The sequence below is a fragment of the Stenella coeruleoalba genome (genome assembly GCF_951394435.1).
Source record: "Stenella coeruleoalba genome assembly, chromosome: 9".
Taxonomy (NCBI): Eukaryota; Metazoa; Chordata; class Mammalia; order Artiodactyla; family Delphinidae; genus Stenella; species Stenella coeruleoalba.
Window position 1 is genome coordinate 21,927,581 of NC_137155.1, and position 21,545 is coordinate 21,949,125.

General features: G+C 36.1%; 1 protein-coding gene across 4 annotated transcripts in view; it reads right to left on the minus strand.

Annotated features, from left to right (window-relative positions):
• Positions 1-21,545, minus strand: part of MAGI2 (membrane associated guanylate kinase, WW and PDZ domain containing 2) — a 1,347,997-nt gene that overhangs the window by 1,208,490 nt on the left and 117,962 nt on the right. The gene's annotated exons all lie outside the window — the stretch shown is intronic.

Consider the following 21,545-nt stretch of genomic DNA (forward strand, 5'->3'; position numbering starts at 1 on the left):
ATCTAGGAGGTGGGTCAAAAAGGATCTTGCTATGATTTATGACATAAAGTGTTCTGCCTATGTTTTTATCAAAGAGTTTTATAGTGTCTGGCCTTACATTTAAGTCTTTAGTCCATTTTAAGATTATTTTTGCGGATGGTGTCAGGAAGTGTTTTAATTTCATTCTTTTATATGTAGCTGTCCAGTTTTCCCAGCACCACTTACTCAAGGGGCTGTCTTTTCTCCATTGTATGCCCCTGCCTCCTTTGTCATAGATTAGTTGACCATAGGTGTGTGGGTTTATCTCTGGGTATTCTATCCTGTTCCATTGATCAATATTTCTGTTTTTGTGCCAGTATCATATTGTCCTGCTTACTGTAGCTTTGTAGTATACTATGAAGTCAGGGAGTCTGATTTCCTCCAGCTCCGTTTTTCTTTTTTTTTTTTTTTTTTCTTTTTTTTTGTGGTACACGGGCCTCTCACTGTTGTGGCCTCTCCCGTTGCAGAGCACAGGCTCCGGATGCGCAGGCTTAGTGGCCATGGCTCACGGGTCCAGCCGCTCCGCGACATGTGGGATCTTCCCGGACCGGGGCACGAACCCGTGTCCCCTGCATCGGCAGGTGGACTCTCAACCACTGCGCCACCAGGGAAGCCCTCCAGCTCTGTTTTTTTCCCTCAAGACTACTTTGGCTCTTCGGGGTCTTTTGTGTCTCCATGCAAATTTTAACATTTTTTGTTATAGTTCTGTAAAAAATGCAACTTGTAATTTGATAGGGATTGCATTGAATCTGTAGACTGCACTGGGTAGTACAGTCATTTTCACAATATTGATTCTTCCAAACCAAGAACATGGTATATCTCTCCATCTGTTGGTATCATATTTAATTTCTTTGATCAGTGTCTTATCGTTCTCTGACCACAGGTCTTTTGTCTCACTAGGTAGGTTTATTCTCAGGTATTTTATTCTTTTTGTTGCAATGGTAAATGGGAGTGTTTCCTTAATTTCTCTTTCAGATTTTTCATCATTAGTGTATACAAATCCAAGAGATTTCTGTGCATTAACTTTTTAGCCTGCAAATTTACCAAATTCATTGATTAGCTCTAGTAGTTTTCTGGTGGCATCTTTAGGATTCTCTATGTATGGTATCATGCCATCTGCAAACAGTGACAGTTTTACTTCTTCTTTTCCAATTTGTATTCCTTTTATTTTTCTTCTCTGATTGCCATGGCTAGGACTTCCAAAACTATGTTGAATAATAGTGGTGAGAGTGGACATCCTTGTCTTGTTCCTGATCTTAGAGGAAATGCTTCCAGTTTTTCACCATTGAGAATGATGTTTCCTGTGAGGTGTCGTATATGGCCTTTATTATGTTGAGGTAGGTTCCCTTTATGCCCACTTTCTGGAGAGTTTTTATCATAACTGGGTGTCAAATTTTGTCAAAAGCTTTTTCTGCATCTATTGAGATGATTGTATGGTTTTTATTATTCAATTTGGTAATACGGTATATCACATTCATTGATTTGTTTATACTGAAGAATTCTTGCAGCCCTGGGATAAACCCCACTTGATCATGGTATATGGTACTTTTAATGTGTTGTTGGATTCTGTTTGCTAGTATTTTGTTGAGGATTTTGCATCTATATTCATCAGTGATATTGGTCTGCAATTTTCATTTTTTGTACTATCTTTGTCTCGTTTTGCTAGCAGAGTGTTCATGGCCTCACAGAATGAGTTTGGAAGTGTTCCTCTGATATATTTTGGAAAATTTTGAGAAGGATAGGTGTTAGCTCTTCTCTAAATGTTTGATAAAATTTGCCTGTGAAACCATCTGGTCCTGGACTTTTGTTTTTTGGAAGATTTTTAATCACAGTTTCAATTTCATTACTTGTGATTGGTCTGTTCATATTTTCTATTTCTTCCTGGTTCAGTCTTGGAAGGTTGTAGCTTTCTAAGAATTTGTCCATTTCTTCCAGGTTGTCCATTTTATTGGCATAGAGTTGCTTCTAATAGTCTCTTAGGATGCTTTGTGTTTCTGCAGTGTCTGTTGTAACTTCTCCTTTTTCATTTCTGAATTTATTGATTTGAGTTCTCTCCCTCTTTTTCTTGATCAGTCTGGCTAATGGTTTATCAATTTTGTTTACTTTTTCAGTGAAGCATTTAGTTTTATTGATCTTTGCTATTGTTTTCTTTGTTTCTATTTATTTCTGCTCTGATATTTATGATTTCTTTCCTTCTACTAACTTTGGGTTTTGTATGTTCTTCTTTCTCTAGTTCCTTTAGGTGTAAGGCTAGACTATTTATTTGAGATTTTTCTTGTTTCTTGAGGTAGGCTTGTATTGCTATAAACTTCCCTCTGAGAATTGCTTTTGCTGCATCCCATAGGTGTGGGATCATCATGCTTTCGTTGTCATTTGTCTCTAAGTATACTTGATTTCCTCTTTGATTTCTTCAGTGATCACTGGGTTATTTAGTACCGTATTGTTTAGCCTCGATCTGTTTGTGTTTTTTACATTTTTTTCCCTGTAATTTATTTCTAACCTCATAGCATTGTGCTCAGAAAAGGTGCTTGATATGATTTCAATTTTCTTAAATTTACTGAGGTTTGATTTGTGACCCAAGATGTGATCTATCCTGGAGAATGTTCTGTGTGCACGTGAGAAAAAAGTGTAATCTGCTGTTTTGGGATGAAATGTCCTATAAATATCAATTATATCTATCTGGTCTATTGTGTCATTTAAAGCTTGTGTTTATTAATTTTCTGTTTGGATGATCTGTCCATTGATGTAAGTGAGGTGTTAAAAGTCCCCCACTATTATTGTTGTACTGTTGATTTCCTCTTTTATACCTGTTAACAGTTGCCTTATGTATTGAGGTGGTCCTATGTTGGGTGCATATACATTTATAATTGTTATATCTTCTTCTTGGATTGATCCCTTGATCATTATGTATTATCCTTCCTTGTCTCTTGTAACATTCTTTATTTTAAAGTCTATTTTATCTTATATGAGTATTGCTACTCCAGCTTTCTTTTGATTTCCAATTGCATGGAATACCTTTTTCCATCCCCTCACTTTCAGTCTCTATGTGTCCCTAGGTCTGAAGTGGGTCTCTTGTCGACAGCATAATCATGGGTCTTGTTTTTGTTTCCAATCACCGACCCTGTATCTTCTGATTGAAGCATTTAATCCATTCATGTTTAAGGTAATTATCGATATGTATGTCACTGTTACCATTTTCTTATTTGTTTTGGGTTTGTTTTTGTTGGTCGTTTTCTTCTCTTGTGTTTCTCCCTTAGAGAAGTTCCTGTAGCATTTGTTGTAAAACTGGTTTGGTGGTGCTGAATTCTCTTTGCCTTTGCTTGTCTGTAAAGCTTTTGATTTCTCTGTCGAATTTGAATGAGATCCCTGCTGGGTAGAGTACTCTTGGTTGTAGATTCTTCCCTTTCATCACTTTAAATATGTCATGCCATTCCCTCTGGCGTGTGGAGTTTCTGCTGAGAAATCAGCTGTTAACCTTATGGGAGTTCCCTTGTATGTTATTTGTCATTTTCCTCTTGCTGCTTTCAATAATTTTTCTTTGTCTTTAACATTTGTCAATTTCATTACTGTGTGTCTGCTTCTCCTTGCATTTATCCTGCCTGGGACTTCCTGGACTTGGGGGGCTATTTCCTTTCCTATGTTAGGGAAGTTTTCGACTATAACCTCTTCAAATATTTTCTTGGGTCCTTTCTCTCTCTCTTCTCCTTCTGGGACCCCTATAATGCAGATGTTGTTGTGTTTAATGTTGTCCCAGAGGTCTCTTAGGGTGTCTTCATTTCTTTTCATTCTTTTTTCTTTATTCTGTTCCTCAGCAGTGAATGCCACCATTCTGTCTTCCAGGTCACTTATCCGTTCTTCTGCCTCAGTTTTTCTGCTATTGATTCCTTCTAGTGCAGTTTTCATTTCAGTTATTGTATTGTTTATCTCTGTTTGTTTGTTCCTTAATTCTTCTAGGTCTTTGTTAAACATTTCTTGCGTCTTCTTGATCTTTGCCTCCATTGTTTTTCCGAGGTCCTGGATCATCTTCACTATCATTATTCTGAATTCTTTTTCAGGAAGGTTGCCTATCGCCACTTCATTTAGTTGTTTTTCTGGGGTTTTATCTTGTTCCTTCATCTGGTACATAGCCTTTTCATCTTGTCTATTTTTCTGTGAATGTGGTTTTTGTTCCACAGGCTGCAGGATTGTAGTCTTCTTGCTTCTGCTGTCTGCCCTCTGGTGGATGAGGCTATATAAGAGACTTGTGCAAGTTTCCTGATGGGAGGGACTGGTGGTGGGTAGAGCTGGGTGTTCCTCTGGTGGGCAGAGCTCAGTAAAACTTTAATCTGCTTGACTGCTGATGGGTGGGGCTGCGTTCCCTCTCTGTTGGTTGTTTGGCCTGAGGTGACCCAACACTGGAGCCTACCTGGCTTTTTGGTGGGGCTAATGATGGAATCTGGTAGGGCTCACCGCAAGGAGTACTTCCCAGAACTTCTGCTGCCAGTGTCCTTGCCCTCACGGTGAGCCACAGCCATCCCTGCCTCTGCAGGAGACCCTCCAACACTAGCAGGTGCGTCTGGTTCAATCTCCTATGGAGTCACTGCTCCTTGCCCTGGGTCCCAATGCACACACTATTTTGTGTGTGCCCTCCAAGAGTAGAGTCTCTCTTTCCCCCAGTCCTGCTGACGTTCTTCAGTCAAATCCTGCTAGTCTTCAAAGTCTGATTCTCTAGGAATTCCTCCTCCCATTGCTGGGTCCCCAGGTTAGGAAGCCTGACATGTGGCTCAGAACCTTCACTCCAGTGGGTAGACTTCTGTGGTATAAGTGTTCTCCAGAACCCAGCACCATGGGATTTGATTTTATTGTGATTGCGCCCCTCCTACCATCTCATTGTGGTTTCTCCTTTGTCTTTGGATGTGGGGTATCTTTTTTGTTGAGTTCCAGTGTCTTCCTGTCGATGACTGTTCAGCAGTTAGTTGTGATTCTGGTGCTCTCGCAAGAGGAAGTGAGTGCATGTCCTTCTACTCAAACATCTTGAACTTATCTCCTCCTTTAATATATTTTCTATTTTATTTTTTTATATTTATATTCTTACGCTGCTTTTCTGTTGTTCTGACTTCTTTCCCCTTTCTTTTTTTCTTCTTTCTGTTTTTATATCATTTTTGTAAGTTTGTTTTGTTTCTTTGCTTCATTCTTCAGTTGACAATCTGCTTTGGTTTTGTTTTTTGCTTTTGTCAGTTTTCTTTATAATTGTTTGATTTCGTTCTTGGGTTCTTTTGTTTGTCTGGTGGTTCTTTTGCGTTTTATTTTATTTGGTTCTGTTTTTGTTTCTTGTGTGTGTGTGTGTGTGTGTGTGTGTGTGTGTGTCCTTGTTTCTGTTTTTGTTTGTTTGATTTTACTTTTATCATTTGTCTGGTGTTTTGATACTCTTTCTTCTTCTTCTTTTTTTAATCCCCTTTATTTCTGGGTCGAGTGACTTGCCTGTTCCTCGGGGAAGTGAGGCCTGAGGCTCTGGAGTGGGAGCACCAAGTCTAGGATGCTGGAACACAAGAGAATTCCTGGCCCCAGGGAAGATTAATTGCCAAGAGTTCTCACAGAGGCCTGTATCTGAATCCAAGACCTGGCTCCACCCAACTGCCAGCAGGTCACAGCGCTGGACACATCACACCAAAAAACAAGCAAGACAGGAACCACAAACCCACGCATCAGCACACAGACTACCTAAAGTCATACTAAGCTCACAGACGCCTCAAAACACACCACCTGACACGGCCCTGCTCATCAGAGTGAAAAGCCTCAGCTTCACACACCAGAACGCAGGCACCAGCCCCTCCCATCAGGAAGCCTACACAACAAACTGGACCAACGTCACAACCGGGGGGCAGAGAACAGAAACAAGAGTAACTACGACCTTGCAGACTAGGGAAAGGAGACCTCAAATACTCTAAATTAGACAAAATGAGAAGACAGAGAAATATCTTGCAGGCAAAGGAGCAAGATAAAAACCCACAAGACAAAATAAATGAAGAGGAAATGGGCAAACTACCTGAAAAAGAATTCAGAGTAATGACAGTAAAGATGATTAAAAATATCAGAAATAAAATGGAGAAAATACAAGAAACATTTAACAAGCACCTAGAAGAACTAAAGAGCAAACAGTAACAAACAACACAATAACTGAAATTAAACTTACTCTAGAAGAAATCAATAGCAGAATAACTGAGGCAGAAGAATGGATAACTCAGCAGGAAGATAGAATGGTGAAAATAACTGGTGGAGCAGAAAAAAGAATGAAAACAATGGAGGGCAGTCTCAGGGACCTCTGGGACAACATGAAGTGCACAAACATTTGAATTATTCACATCCTAGAAGAAGAAAATAGACAAGCAAAATTTAAGAGAATTCAGCACCACCAAACCAGCTTTACAAAAATTGCTAAAGGAACTTCTCTAGGCAGGAAACACAAGAGAAGGAAAAGACTTACAAAAACAAACACAAAACAACTAAGAAAATGTTAATAGAACATACATATCAATAAGCACCTTAAATGTGAATGGATTAAATGCTCCAACCAAAAACACAAACTGGCTGAATGAATACAAAAACAAGACCCATATATATACTGTCGACAAGAGACCAACTTTAGACCTAGGGAAACATACAGACTGAAAGGGAGGGGATTGAAAAAGATATTCCATGCAAATGGAAATCAAAAGAAAGCTGGAGTAGCGATTCTCATATCAGACAAAATAGATTTTAAAATAAAGACTATTACAAGAGACAAAGAAGGAAACTACATAATGATCAAGGGATCGACCCAAGAAGAAGATATAACAACTGTAAATATTTATGTATATAAATATACACATAAATATTTATGTATTTATGTACAGGAGCACCTCACTACATAAAGCAAATGCTAACATCCATAAAAAGGGAAATTGACAGTAACACAATCATAGTAGGGGACTTTAAACCTCACTTTCACCAATGGACAGATCAACCAAACTGAAAATAAATAAGGAAACACAAGCTTTAAATGATATACTAAACAAGATGGACTTAATTGATATTTATAGGACATTCCATTAAAAAACAACAGAATACACTGTCTTCTCAAGTGCACATGGAACATTCTCCAGGAGAGATCACATCTTGGGGTCACAAATCAAGCATTGGTAAAGTTAAGAAAATTGAAATCACATCAAGTATCTTTTCTGATCACTATGCTATGAGACCAGTATCAATTACAGGAAAAAACTGTAAAATATACAAACACATGGAGGCTAAACAATGCACTACTAAACAACTAACAGATCACTGAAGAAATCAAAGAGGAAATCTAAAAATACCTAGAAACAAATGACAATGAAAACACAATGACCCAAAACCAATGGGATGCAGCAAAAGCAGTTCTAAGAGGGAAGTTTATAACAGTACAATCCTACCTCAAGAAACAAGAAAAATCTCAAATCAACAACCTAACCTTACACCTAAAGCAATTAAAGAAAGAAGAACAACAACAGCAACAACAACAAAAAAAGCCCAAAGTTAGCAGAAGGAAAGTAATCATAAAGATCAGATCAGAAATAAATGAAAAAGAAGTGAAGGAAACAATAGCAAACATCAATAAAACTAAAAGCTGGTTCTTTGAGAAGATAAAAAAAAAAAGATAAACCATTAGCCAGACTTATCAGGAAATAAGGCAGAAGACTCACATCAACAGAATAAGAAATGAAAAATGAGAAGTAACAAGTGACACTGCAGAAATACAAAGGATCATAAGAGACTACTACAAGCAACTATATGCCAATAAAATGGACTACCAGGAAGAAATGGAAAAATTCTTAGAAAAGTACAACCTTCCAAGACTGAGCGAGGATGAAACAGAACATATGAACTGAGCGATCACAAACACTGAAATTGAAACTGATTAAAATCTTCCAACAAACAAAAGCCCAGGGCCAGACAGCTTCACAGGTGAAGTCTATCAAACATTTAGAGAAGAGCTAACATCTATCCCTCTAAAACTCTTCCAAAATATAGCAGAGAGAGGAAAACTCCCAAACTCATTCTATGAGGGCAAAATCACCCTGATACCAAAACCAGACAAAGATGTCTCAAAAAAGAAAATTACAGGCCAATATCACTGATGAAGATAGATGCAAAAATCCTCAACAAAATACTAGCAAACAGAAATCAACAGCACGTTAAAATGATCATACACCATGATCAACTGGGGTTTATCCCAGGAATGCAAGGATTCTTCAATATATGCAAATCAATCAATGTGATACACCATATTAACAAACTGAAAGATAAAAATTGTATGATAATCTCAATAGATGGACAAAAAGCTTTTGACAAAATTCAACACCCATTAATGATAAAAACTCTCCAGAAAGTCGGAAGAGAGAAGCTACCTCAATATAATAAAAGTCATATACAACAAATCCACAGCCAATGTCATCCTCAATGGTGAAAAACTAAAACCATTTGCTCTAAGATCAGGAACAAGACAAGGGTGCCCACTCTCACCACTATTATTCAACACAGTTGTGGAAGTTTTAGACATGGCAATCAGAAAAGAAAAAGAAATAAAAGGAATCAAAATTGTAAATGAAGAAGTAAAACTGTCACTGTAGATGATATAATACTACATAGAAAATCCTAAAGATGCCACCAGAAAACTACTAGAGTTAATCAATGAATTTGGTAAAGTAGCAAGATACAAAATTAATGCACGGAAATCACTTGCATTCTTATACAGTAACAACAAAAACTCAGAAAGAGAAATTAAGGAAACACTCCCATTTACCACTGCAAGAAAAAGTATAAAATACCCAGGAATAAACCTACCCAAGGAGACAAAAGACCTGTATGCAGAAAACTATAATACACTGATGAAAGAAATCAAAGACGATACAAACAGATAGAGAGATATACTATGTTCCTGGATTGGAAGAATCAACATTGTGAAAATGACTATACTACCCAAAGCAATCTACAGATTCAATGCAATCCCTATCAAACTACCAATGGCATTTTTCACAGAACTAGAACAAAATATTTCACAATTTGTATGGAAACACAGAAGACCCCCGAATAGCCAAAGCACTCCTGAGAAAGAAAAACGGAGCTGGAAGAATCAGGCTTCCTGTCTTCAGACAATACTACAAAGCTACAGTGATCAAAACAGTATGGTACTGGCACAAAAACAGAAATATAGAGCAATGGAACAGGATAGAAAGCCCAAAGATAAACTCACGCACATATGGTTACCTTCTCTTTGATAAAGGAGGCAAGAATATACAACAGAGCAAAGACAGCCTCTTCAATAATTGGTGATGGGAAAACTGGACAGCTACATGTAAAAGAATGAATTAGAACACTTCCTAACACCATACGCAAACATAAACTCAAAATGGAATAAAGACCTAAATGTAAGGCCAGACACTATAAAACTCTTCAAGGAAAACATAGGCAGAACACTCTATGACATAAATCACAGCAAGATCCTTTTTGACCACCTCCTAGATTAATGGAAATAAAATCAAAAATAAACAAATGGGACCTAATGAAACTTAAAAAGCTTTTGCACAGCAAAGGAAACCATAAATAAGACAAAAAGACAACCCTCAGAATGGGAGAAAATATTTGCAAACGAAGCAACTGACAAAGGATTAATCTCCAAAATATACAAGCAACTCATGCAACTCAATATTAAAAAAACAAAGAACACAATCCAAAAATGGGCAGAAGACCTAAATAGACATTTCTCCAAAGAAGACATACAGATTGCCAACAAACACATGAAAAGATGCTCAACATCACTAATCATTAGAGAAATGCAAATCAAAACCACAGTGAGGTATCACCTCACACCAGTCAGAATGGCCATCATCAAAAAATCTACTAACAGTAAATGTTGGAGAAGGTGCGGAGAAAAGGGAACCCTCCTGCACTATTGCTGGGAATGTAAACTGATATAGCCACTATGCAGAACAGTATGGAAGTTCCTTAAAAAACTAAAAATAGAACTACTATATGACCCAGCAATCCCACTACTGGGCACATACCCTGAGAAAACATAATTCAAAAAGAGACATGTACCACAGTGTTCACTGCAGCACTATTTACAATAGCCAGGACATGGAAGCAACCTAAGTGTCCATCCACAGATGAATGGATAAAGAAGATGTGGCACATATATACAATGGAATATTACTCATCCATAAAAAGAAACGAAATTGAGTCATTTGCAGTTAGGCGGATGGACCTAGAGTCTGTCACACAGAGTGAAGTAAGTCAGAAGGAGAAAAACAAATACTGTATGCTAACACATATATATGTAATCTAAAAAAAAAATGGTTCTGACGTACCTAGGGGCAGGACAGGAATAAAGAAACAGACATAGAGAATTGACTTGAGGACATGGGGTGGGGGAAGGGTAAGCTGGGACAAAGGGAAAGAGTAGCACCTACATATATACACTACCAAATGTAAAATAGGTAGCTAGTGGGAAGCAGCTGCATCGCACAGGGAGATTAGCTCTGTGCTATGTGACCACCTAGAGGGGTGGGATAGGGAGGGTGGGAGGGAGATGCAAGAGGAAGCGGATATGGGGATATATGTATATGTACAGCTGATTCACTTTGTTATACAGCAGACACTAACACAGCATTGTAAAGCAATTATACTCCAATAAAGATGTTAAAAAAAAAAAGAGAGACATGTACCACAATGTTCATTGCAGCACTATTTACAATAGTCAGGACATGGAAACATCCTAAATGTCCATCGACAGATGAATGGATAAAGAAAATGTGGCACATATATAGAATGGCATATTACTCAACCCTAAAAAGGAACGAAATTCAGTTATTTGTAATGAAGTGGATGAACGTAGAGTCTGTCATACAGAGTGAAGTAAGTCAGAAAGAGAAAAACAAATACTGTATGTTCACGCATATATATGGAATCTAAAAAAAGGTACTGATGAACCTAGTGGCAGGGCAGGAATAAAGATGCAGATGTAGAGAATGGATTTGAGGACACAGGGCAGGAAGGGGAAGCTGGGATGAAGTGATAGAGTAGCACTGACATACGTTCACTACCAAATGTAAAATGGATGGCTACTGCATAGCACAGGGAGATCAACAGCTCGATGCCTTTTGACGACCTAGAGGGGTAGGATAGGGAGGGTGGGAGGGAGGCTCAAGAGGGATGGGATATGGGGATATATGTATACATATAACTGATTCACTGTGTTGTACAGCAGAAACTAACACTGTAAAGTGATTATACTGCAATAAAGATGTAAAAGAAAATATTAATGCATACCTGCTTAGATGACCCTTTCCATCCCTATTCTGTATTACATCTTACTGATATCTGTGTTCATTAACAGTTATCAACACCCTTCACTTGACCAGGCAATATTCCATTCCTTTCTTCTTTTATATTAATGATACATTATATTACAGTGGCTTCCCAGCCCATAGATTTCCATGTAGGTAATATATCGTCTTTATGTACAGGTACACTTCTCGGCCCATTTTACTTCTGTCAGACAAACTGAATTCTTATCAACTGTCTGCACAGATCCAACGGGCTTTCCTTTGGAAGCTTATATAGCTTGACTTCTAAGCCACATTTAGGTCATAAAATAAGTTGCATTATTGCCCTGTATTTTTCTACAGTTCCATATTAATCAGGTTGGTGTTTCATATTATAAAGTCTGTATCTATGAAACTACTCTACTGAGAATATTTGTTTTGTTTATTTGTTTTATATGCATACTTTTGGATCATTGTAGCCTTCCAAGCTTCAGTATCTCTTCCTCAAAAAACCTAAGTTTAAAAGTTTAAAGTACTTTTACAATTATAATTTCACTCCACTTTTCAGCAGTTCATTGCTGCTATTAGGAATATACCAATATTTCCAAGTTCCCCATAATTGCCACCCCTATTCGATGTTCAGGAGGCACCACTTAATAAAAATCACTTTGAGTAAGCTTAGTTACACTGTGGGACTTTCAAGGGTAGTCTTAAGAACTTGGTGTCAGAAGGTAACTCATTCACTGAGCCTTTCCAAATCATAAAAACTGAATCTGTGATAGGAATTCTGTTTTCTTAACTTTATGGAAATTAAGAAAAGTCCTTTTATTCTTACAAATGGGAGTGTCTTTTCTCCTTTTTGAAAAACTAAGGCTGCAAGTAGAATTTAGGACCATTGAAATGTTTTCCATTTTAAATATAAATCTTTTTAAACAAGGGAAAGTGCACTTGGGAATCATGCAATATATGCACAGATTATTAAATATTGTATATTATTTCCCTGAGTTAATAAACAAGAGTCTTAAAACATGATACTCAAATCCATTTAAATTATTGATGTAGGCATACAAGTGACTTTATTGGATGTTTAATTAATTTCATAACCAGAGTCATTTTCAAAACATTTTCACATTATATAAAAATATAAGACAATAAAGTTAAAATATACCAACATCAATTAATTTAAAATAATAATAACACTTTCAGCTCAAGCAGAAGAAAATAATTGGCTTAAAAAAATAACAGCAAGTCAATATGATCATCTAAGAATTTTAAAGTAATCAATTGTCTTTTTTAATTTTATGATAATATACTATGAGTAAACAATGAAATAGATTTGCTACCCAATTACTCATCTATCATCCACTTCATCCACATATAATCTAGTAAACACTTTTGAGAGTCAGCTATGACACTGGACAGAAGAAAGGACTTGAAGTTAGGAGACCTGAACTCACATTCTGGTTCTGCCACTTACTTCTTATGTAACTTTAGTGCTTCATTTCCTTATCCGTAAAACAGAGCTAATATTACCAACCTCAGCGGAGTGTGAATATTGCATAAGAAAATGTATATCTAAGTGTCTAGCACAATACTTATATACTGATAAATGTCAGTGGACATGGTTAAGAATCACATAATAGAAAAATGGTGATTTCCCAACAGGCTGAAAAATCTCATTTTGAATTTTAATTATGTTAAATTTAGAACTTATTCATATATCATCTCTCACAATTTCTTACATAGAATAATGCTTTCAAATGCAATTTTTATTGTTGTCAAATGTTTCACTAATTGACATCATAGTTGGCATTATGTACTTCTTTATATCTCCTTGAGCATTTAGCTCATTGTTATGGTATACCGAGGTGTTCAACAAATTCTATAAGATATCTAGGAAAAGATATAAAAATCAAAATAAAATGGAAAAATATAAGATTAGGGTTTGAAATGAATTGTCATGAAAATTTAAAAAGACAGGAAAATTTTAAAGTCTTTCTTGAAACTTATATGTCTTTAGCTAGTTTCTTAATGGGAAAATCATAGTACCTCTGTTGCCTGAATGAGAAAAACAACCGCAGGTATTGGGGTGTAATTTAAAGGAGAATCAGAAACAAGAAAAATTAAAAGAAAGAGTATAAAATTATAATAATTTTACAGGATAGTTTTTCTCCCCTGACTTTCTGATCCACAAGAATTTTTGAGACATTTTGTTAACTTAATCACCTAATCACAAAAACAAAATTAAAACATTGTTCCCAAAATGAAAGCTACTCTCTAAAATTAGCTATCTGAATCTTTGGCCAGTTTTGAGCTCCATTTACCTATCTCAGCCCAGGATTGAAGATTTCTAAGAAAAGTACTCCACAAATAAGGAAGTTTAGAGTGAGTTGATTTAAAATTTGAGACATTTCCTGATGTCACAGCTCTTTACATTCCATTCTACAAGGTATGGCTCTTACACAACAATGTGTTGCATGGACAGGAATTTGTGGGTAGATCACATAGCAGAAAATTTAATGGTTTTGTTGGAAATAAATCTCAGGATGGCTCCAAAGACTGACAGGAGTGGAGTAGGAATACATGATCTTCAATTCTCAGTTCACAGTATGAACTACAACGTGTGACCTGGGTAGGGAGACCTCAAGGGTGAGCCAATAAAGGGTATGGTAAATGTTCCCGTCAATTAATTTTTCCCCACCACTTTTAGTCTAGAGACTTACATCAAAGAGTGGAAAATTTCCTTCTCCTGACCTCAGTTCTCCAGATGCACTGTTTTTAGATTTTGTCCCAGCATAAGAGTAGCATGATAAAACATAGAGTTACTGTTGCTGACTCTGTGTCATGATAAACACTGAGGTCTAACTATGTTAGACCAAGGTGAGTATATTCACCTGTGTGCCCAGGTACAGCTAAACTGATAAATATTGAGATAGTTCCATACCAGGTGATAATAGATACTGCCCCGAGCCATCTCAGTCCTTCTCTTGATCTCTCCACAATTCAGTCACCACAAAGTAACATCTGGTACTGCAGGAGGCCTTGGTTGTGCACTTGTGTCAGTCATTAAACAATGTGAATTATTCCTGAGACAGACTGTGAAGTGACTCTCTATTAAAGCACACCTGTGTAAGCCCAGGAAGTAGGATTTCTCTTTTAAGGAACTATGGTATCCTTTTGGAAACAGTATTATTGCATTACAATCTCTGCCTCCAGCCATGTTACTCTTGAAATTTCAGACAGCTTAGTTGAAAATCTTTGTCAGAGAACTTACTTGAATATCTTCAACACAGGAGATTTTAAAATGCCAACCACATGATGCTTCCTATCAAAGACCTGTAACTGGGAAACTGTAATGATGATACAGTTTGGCCTCAAGAGTGATTAAATTCTAGTACCCTATCCATCTTTATCAGATTGCTCTTGAAAGTACAATTCAATTATACATGTACAACGTATAATTACAAATAAATTTCAGGGGCTGTTTTAATAACATTCAAATGTGGTCAGAAATAAGTGGTTTTAAAATAGTAAGAAAAAGTCTATTTTAACATTCACGTTGAAATTTCTCAAGCATAAGTGATTTGTTTCTTGGTTTACATTACTGATCTATGAACTGATGAATCATCTTTGCAGAAGAACAACATAAATATAAATGTACATTATGAAGGTCATTTTCAATTTTGGGGAAGTTCCCCTCTAATGCATGCACATTATTCTGAAGACCTTACAAAATTAACAACATGAATCACTCTCTTAACCACATGGAAAGAGCTACAATGATTTTAGCAGAGTTTACTTTTATCAGAGCAGATTTTTTAGGCTGTGCTTTCAAACTACATTTCAATTCTTTGCACCGTGCTTGAGTGAATATCAGTAACCATGGTTTATGCACAGAAAAGAAAAAAAATTCCTGCTGTGGTATCACTGATAGTTTGAATAAAGCTAGAGAATTCTCAAGGTCAAGAAGAGAAAAAATTGGAAAATGTACAGTATAAACATTGAAGCAATGGAAGAAATTATAAAGGGAAGGCAGAAATATGTGATAATATAAAATTGCAAAAACTTTGGTACAACAAACAAAAAAACTTAATGTAAGAAAAAGAATAAAAAATATAGAAAATAGATAAAAGAAAACCCAAAATATATACTTAGGTAACTGTATTATCTTAAGGATACTACTACATCCTTAATGGACAAAAGATGAGTAAATCTATTTGACAAATTTCAAAACCCAGAATTATATAATATATAAATATATTTCAAATGAAAATTGCACAAAATGCTAATTTAAAATAAGGTAACATTTTTTTCAGTTATTAAGTTACAAACAAAGAAAAAAATTAACTGAAATCTACTGAGGATTTTGGTAACTAGGAACATTATTCTCTATTTATTTTCCCTAGTACTTAAAACCTTTATTAGACAAATACCCCAAATCCACTTAGTTCACTGAGTCTTCAAACTTACAAAAATTTCAAGTGATGTTTATATCTTGAAAGACGTGTGAAATTCATTGTGAATTCTATAGAAATGCAAAAACAAATTGGAGCATATGAGTCTCTGCTGCATTGGCCCTGCAGGGGGCCAAGTAGCAAGTTTAATATTGTGAGCATGCTCCTATACATGTCCAGGGTTTCACTTCAGATGAAGATAAAGAAAATCACAAAAAGGAGCTACAGTGTAAGTCAACAGTACAGAAAGAGATGCACCCAGATTTAAATGAAGTAATCTGAGGAGCTGGTTCAAGTTTGAGATCAAGATTATGTCTTTCTTGATACAATTAAAGGGATGACTTGAATCTGTAAACCTTGACCTATGTTTACCTTGGGTACCTATTACATCACCTCTCAAAAAAGCACAACAGTGAAAATCTGCTGGGCAGAAGTGCTCTCTGTTCTCCAAACTGAACACAGTATCCACAGAGAAAACTATGTCGGACAATGCTCATTCTCAAAGCATATTCTAATCTCTGGCTAAGGAAGGAATACAGGACTCAGTCCTGCCTACCTGCCATAGGGGTGACTGAATTCTTAATTGTGGTGTGGTGTCTGCCTACTAGTCAGACATCCCGGATATGCTCACTTCAGCATCAATACCATGCTGAGCTATATGCAAGAGAGTGAAGCTAGTGACCAGGAACATCTTTCTACCTATTTTTAGGACAAGTGATGACTGAGCTGCAATGACCAGGAAACTTCCCTTGTGATAGTGTCAACCAGTAGGTTTGACATGTGCTAAATGTTCCTCAATGTTAGTCATTTTACAATAGAAAAAAAGACCCTTCCGGATTCATAATGATTAATTATTCCCCTTGGCAAACTACTGCTGTAGTACCGGAATGTTTCATTTTAGTAAGGATAAGACTGTGGTTCTGACCAGCCAGATCAACAGTAGAGATTCTGACCTAAGTTCAAATAACATTTAAAATAAGGGTCTTTAAGCTGGGGACTATAAACCAAGAGGGTCTCTTTGGATGAGCTTCAGGGGCCCCATGCAGTTATAGGCACAATGTCACACGTGCATTTCCTGGAGAAAGGTCCTATCACTTTAATCAGATTCTCACAAGTGTTTGGGACCCCCAAAATATATTGTATACCATGTTACACTCTGTAATAGATTTTTGCTCCCTTGAGATCAAAGAGCCTGGAGTTCTCCTGCAAACCAAATTAAGTGAAAGGAGAGCCCTGGAGTTGCTCCTTGAGAGATAGGACTTCTCCATCAACCCATGGAGGTACATCCACTTCTTGGTAAGGGACAGTACATCCTTTACTTTTCAGAAGCATTCAAAGTCAAGCAAAAGACACTAATTTAACAACCACAAAAGTGTGTATGGGCTATCAAAAGTCTATTTGTACTACTTATTATTTTCTTTAGGTTTATAGCCTTCAACTTATCCATGATTCCATGCAGTATACTAGATTTTCTCAAAAGTAAGTACAGAGAAGTGCAGTAATATCTTACGGTTATGTTTTAGCATAAATTATCTTGAGTATCTTTTCAAGAGAAATATTATGTTTACCTCATTATTTTGTTTAAAGGATTACTCAATTTTTAATGCACAATTCTTAAAACTCAGTGCTGTCATTACAAATTGTCCAGCATTTCTAATTTTAGCTATTTAGAAATTGTGTTTTAAAACAATCTTTTTTTATTGTTTGATTGTAAAGATGGTTTATTACCATCTATAAACTGTTAAGTTATATAACAATACCAAGTTAGAATTCTATTGCTTGATTTTTCAACTTTATACAATATCCTTTGACTCCACACTATTACAGATGAGGTATTCAGTGAATACTGTACCTGTGGTATTCTACATATGGTATCGGCATGTTTATTTTTGTAAGAAAGTGCCAGAATACTGTCTCCCTTACTCTCCCAGTTTTTATTTGTATATTTCTAAGTTGTCAAGGCATATACAGTTTATGCTCTGATTTGTCATCTGATCCACATATTTGGTTTAGTCTTATTTCTGTTAATCATGTATAGTACTTATCACCAGTTATTTTGCTAAATTTTTCTCTATTATCCCTTGATTGGCTGAAGCTCAGCCTCTGGTAGGCGAACAGTATTTCTAGAGTTGTGCCATATTTAATATTTTTTGTATACTTAATAAAAATCTTGGGTGGACATGAAATCCTTGATTTATACTTTCTTTCCTTAAGTATCCCAGAAGTTTTGGTCCACTGACTTCTAGTGTTCAGTGTCACAGAGGAGAAATCTAAGGACAGTCTGACTTTTTTCCTCTTGTAAGTATTGTGATCATTCTACATGGCTATTTAAAAACTTTATCATTAAAGGCTAATAAATTTACTATGATATGCCTTGAGGACATATGTCTTGGGTACATATCAGAAGAATATGTCTCAGTGTTAACTGATTTGGGTCAATTTTCACTGGTACATGATATGTCCTTTCAACAAATAGGATCAGGTATTCTATCCTTTTCACAACTTTTTTCCTCAAGTTATGTTTTAAAATATTTATCCTGTTCCATTGTTTTTGGTGTTCTCCTTGAGGGACAGCAATTATGCATATATAGGGTCTTCTCTGCCTGGTTTATATATCTATCATTTTCTCCTTAGTCCTTTTCAACCTTCCATTTTTATTTTACTTTTTTGCATCTCCTCACTTATATCCTCAGTACCCTTGCTGTGTTTTCTCCAGTGTCTATTCTCGTGACTGCTCTTTTCAATTCTTTTATATTTCTGTGATGATTTTGATTTGTTCTTCTATTTTACTAAAATCTGCCAATTGACACTCCATTTCCTCCCACTGCCTTGTTTTCTCTTTCTTGAGTTCTTGTATTTATTATTCATGGTCTTTGTTCACAGAAGAACTTTCTTTTTTAAAAAAATTAAAGACAATTTTTAGAGAATTTTTAGTTTTACAATAATATCGAAAGGAAGGTACAGGAATTTCCATATACCCAAAGCTCCCACACATGCATAGGCTCTTCCATTATCAACATCACTCACCAGACTCATACATTTTTTAGCAGGGATGAATCTACACTGACACATCATAATCACCCAAAGTTCATAGTTCACCTCAGAGTTCACTCTTAGTGTTTTACTTTACATGTGTTTGGACAAAGGTACAATGACATGTATCTATCATTATAATATTTTACAGAATATTTTTCATTGCCTTAAAAATCCTCTCGGACTTCTCTGGTGGCACAGTGGTTGAGAGTCCACCTGCCAATGCAGGGGACACGGGTTCGTGCCCCGGTCCGGGAAGATCCCACATGCCATGGAGCGGCTGGGCCCGTAAGCCATGGCCTCTGAGCCTGTGCGTCCGGAGCCTGTGCTCTGGAACAGGAGAGGCCACGACAGTGAGAGGCCCGCGTACCGCAAAAAAAAAAAAAAAAAAATCCTCTGCGCTCTGCTTATTCATCCCTCCCTCCATCCTAAGCCCTGGCAACCACTGATCTTCTTATAGTCTGCAAAGTTTTGCTTTTTCCAGAATGTCATGGAGTTGCAATCATACAGTATGTAGTCTTTTCAGATTGGCTTCACTTAATTATATGCATTTAAGCATTTAAGTTTCCTCCATGTATTTTCATGCTTTTATAGCTCATTTTTAAGCAATGAATAATATTTCATTCTCTAGCTTTACCATACTTTATTTAGCCATTCACCTACTGAAGGACATCTTGGTTGTTTCCAAGTTTGGGGAATTATGAATAAACCTTCTATAAACATCCATGTGCAAGTTTTATTGCAAACATGTTTTCAACTCCTTTGGCTAAATATGAAGGAGTGGGATTGCTGGATCCAACTGTAAAATTATGTTTAGTTTTGTGAGAAAAACCAAAAACTGTCAATGAGGCTGCACCATTTTTCATTCCCAGAGCAGTGGATGAGAGTTGCTGTTTTTCCACATCCCCACCAGCATTTGGTGGTAGTGTTCCAGAATTTGACTGTTCTAATGGGCATGTAGTGATATCTCATTGTTATTTTAATTTGTATTTCCTGATGACATATGATGTGGAGCATCTTTTCATATGCTTATTTGCCATCTGTATATCTACTTCAGTGAGATTCTGTTAAGGTCTTTGGCCCATTATTAAACTGGGTTGTTTATTTTCTTACTGTTTTGAGGGTTCTTTGTATATTTTGGGTAAGAATCCTTTACAGATGTATCTTCTTCATATATTTTCTCCCAGCCTGAGGCTTGTCTTCTAATTCTCTTGATATTGTATTTCATAGAGGAATTTTTAATTTTAATATGGTCTGAATTATCCATCATTTCTTTCCTAGATTGTGCTTTGGTGTTGTATCTAAAAAGGTATCATCATACTCAAGGTAATTTAGGTTTTCTCCTGTCTTATCTTCTAGGAGTTTTATAGTTTTGTATTTAAATTTAGGTCAGTGATCCATTTTGAGTTAATACTTCTGAAGAGTGTAAGCTCTACACCCAGATTCATTTTTTTGCATACAGATGTCCAGTTGTTCTATCAGCATCTGTTGAAGAGATATCTTTCCTACATTGTACTGCCTTTGCTTTTTGTCAAAGATCAGTTGAAAATATTTATGGAGGTCTATTTCTGGGCTCTCTATTCTGTTCCATTTATCTATTTGTCTATTTTTTTTTTTTTTTTTTTTGCCAATCCCACGCTGTCTTGATTACTATAGCTTTATAGTAGATTTTGAAGTTGGGTAATATCAGGCCCTCAACTTTGCTATTCTCCTTCAACACTGTGTTAGAAACCACCATATCAAAATTTTAAAGGCGTAATAAAATGTCAGGTCACAACTTTCATATATGTTCTCCATTATTATACTTTATAATAAGTGCTCTTCATCTGTTGACAAATTTGTTGCTCTCTTTTATATTTTTTCCTAGTAATATTTTTGTGTCTTTTTTTTTTGCTTTTTCCCACACATGAACATTTATTAAACATTTTGAGTATTATAAACAATTTGCTTCTTTTACTTAGTAATTTTTGGCATTTTTCTGTCAGTACTTCATTCTTTCTAACTGCTGCAGATGTTACATTTTATAGACATATTGGTTAGTTATTTCTTATTAATCAACATTTGGGCTGTTTTCAAGTTTGAAAAAAAAAAAGTTGCAACAAATACTCTTGGGTCCATTTCTTTGCTCAGGATTAATTTCTAGAAGTGGAAGTTCTGGGTCCAAACCCAGAATATTTTGAATTTTATTTGATATTGCTAACTTACACTCTCAAAAGTTGTACCAATTTATAAGGCAGAAAATGCTATTTTTTGGGGGGGGATACTTAATCTAAATCTTTGCTAATGTGATGGGTAAAATGTTTTAATTTTCATTTTTTAATTTTGTGAAGTTTAGTTTCTAACTTACTAGTTTTCGTTTCTAGCATATTCATTCTCAATTTATTACCTCTTTGAATTTTTAATTTTAGCCATCATGCTTGATATTAGATTATTCTTTTTTGTAAAGAGCAGCCAATTCTTTTTTTGTCATTGTAACATCCCATGGGATCTCACTGAAGATCAGAAACAAAGTTTTTTAAGGTCTCAGACCACCTCCTTTAACCACCGAAAAGGTAGTCTCATACCTGCCTCTTTACTATCCCTGTGGAATATCCTGGAGTTTTCAACTTATTCACTCCCAGTCTAAGTGAACAAAATTTTTTCCAGAAGTGTGATATAAGGTAATTCACAGTCCCTCTTTTGATCTAACTTTAATAACTGAATGCTAGCTCTTCTGTTTATA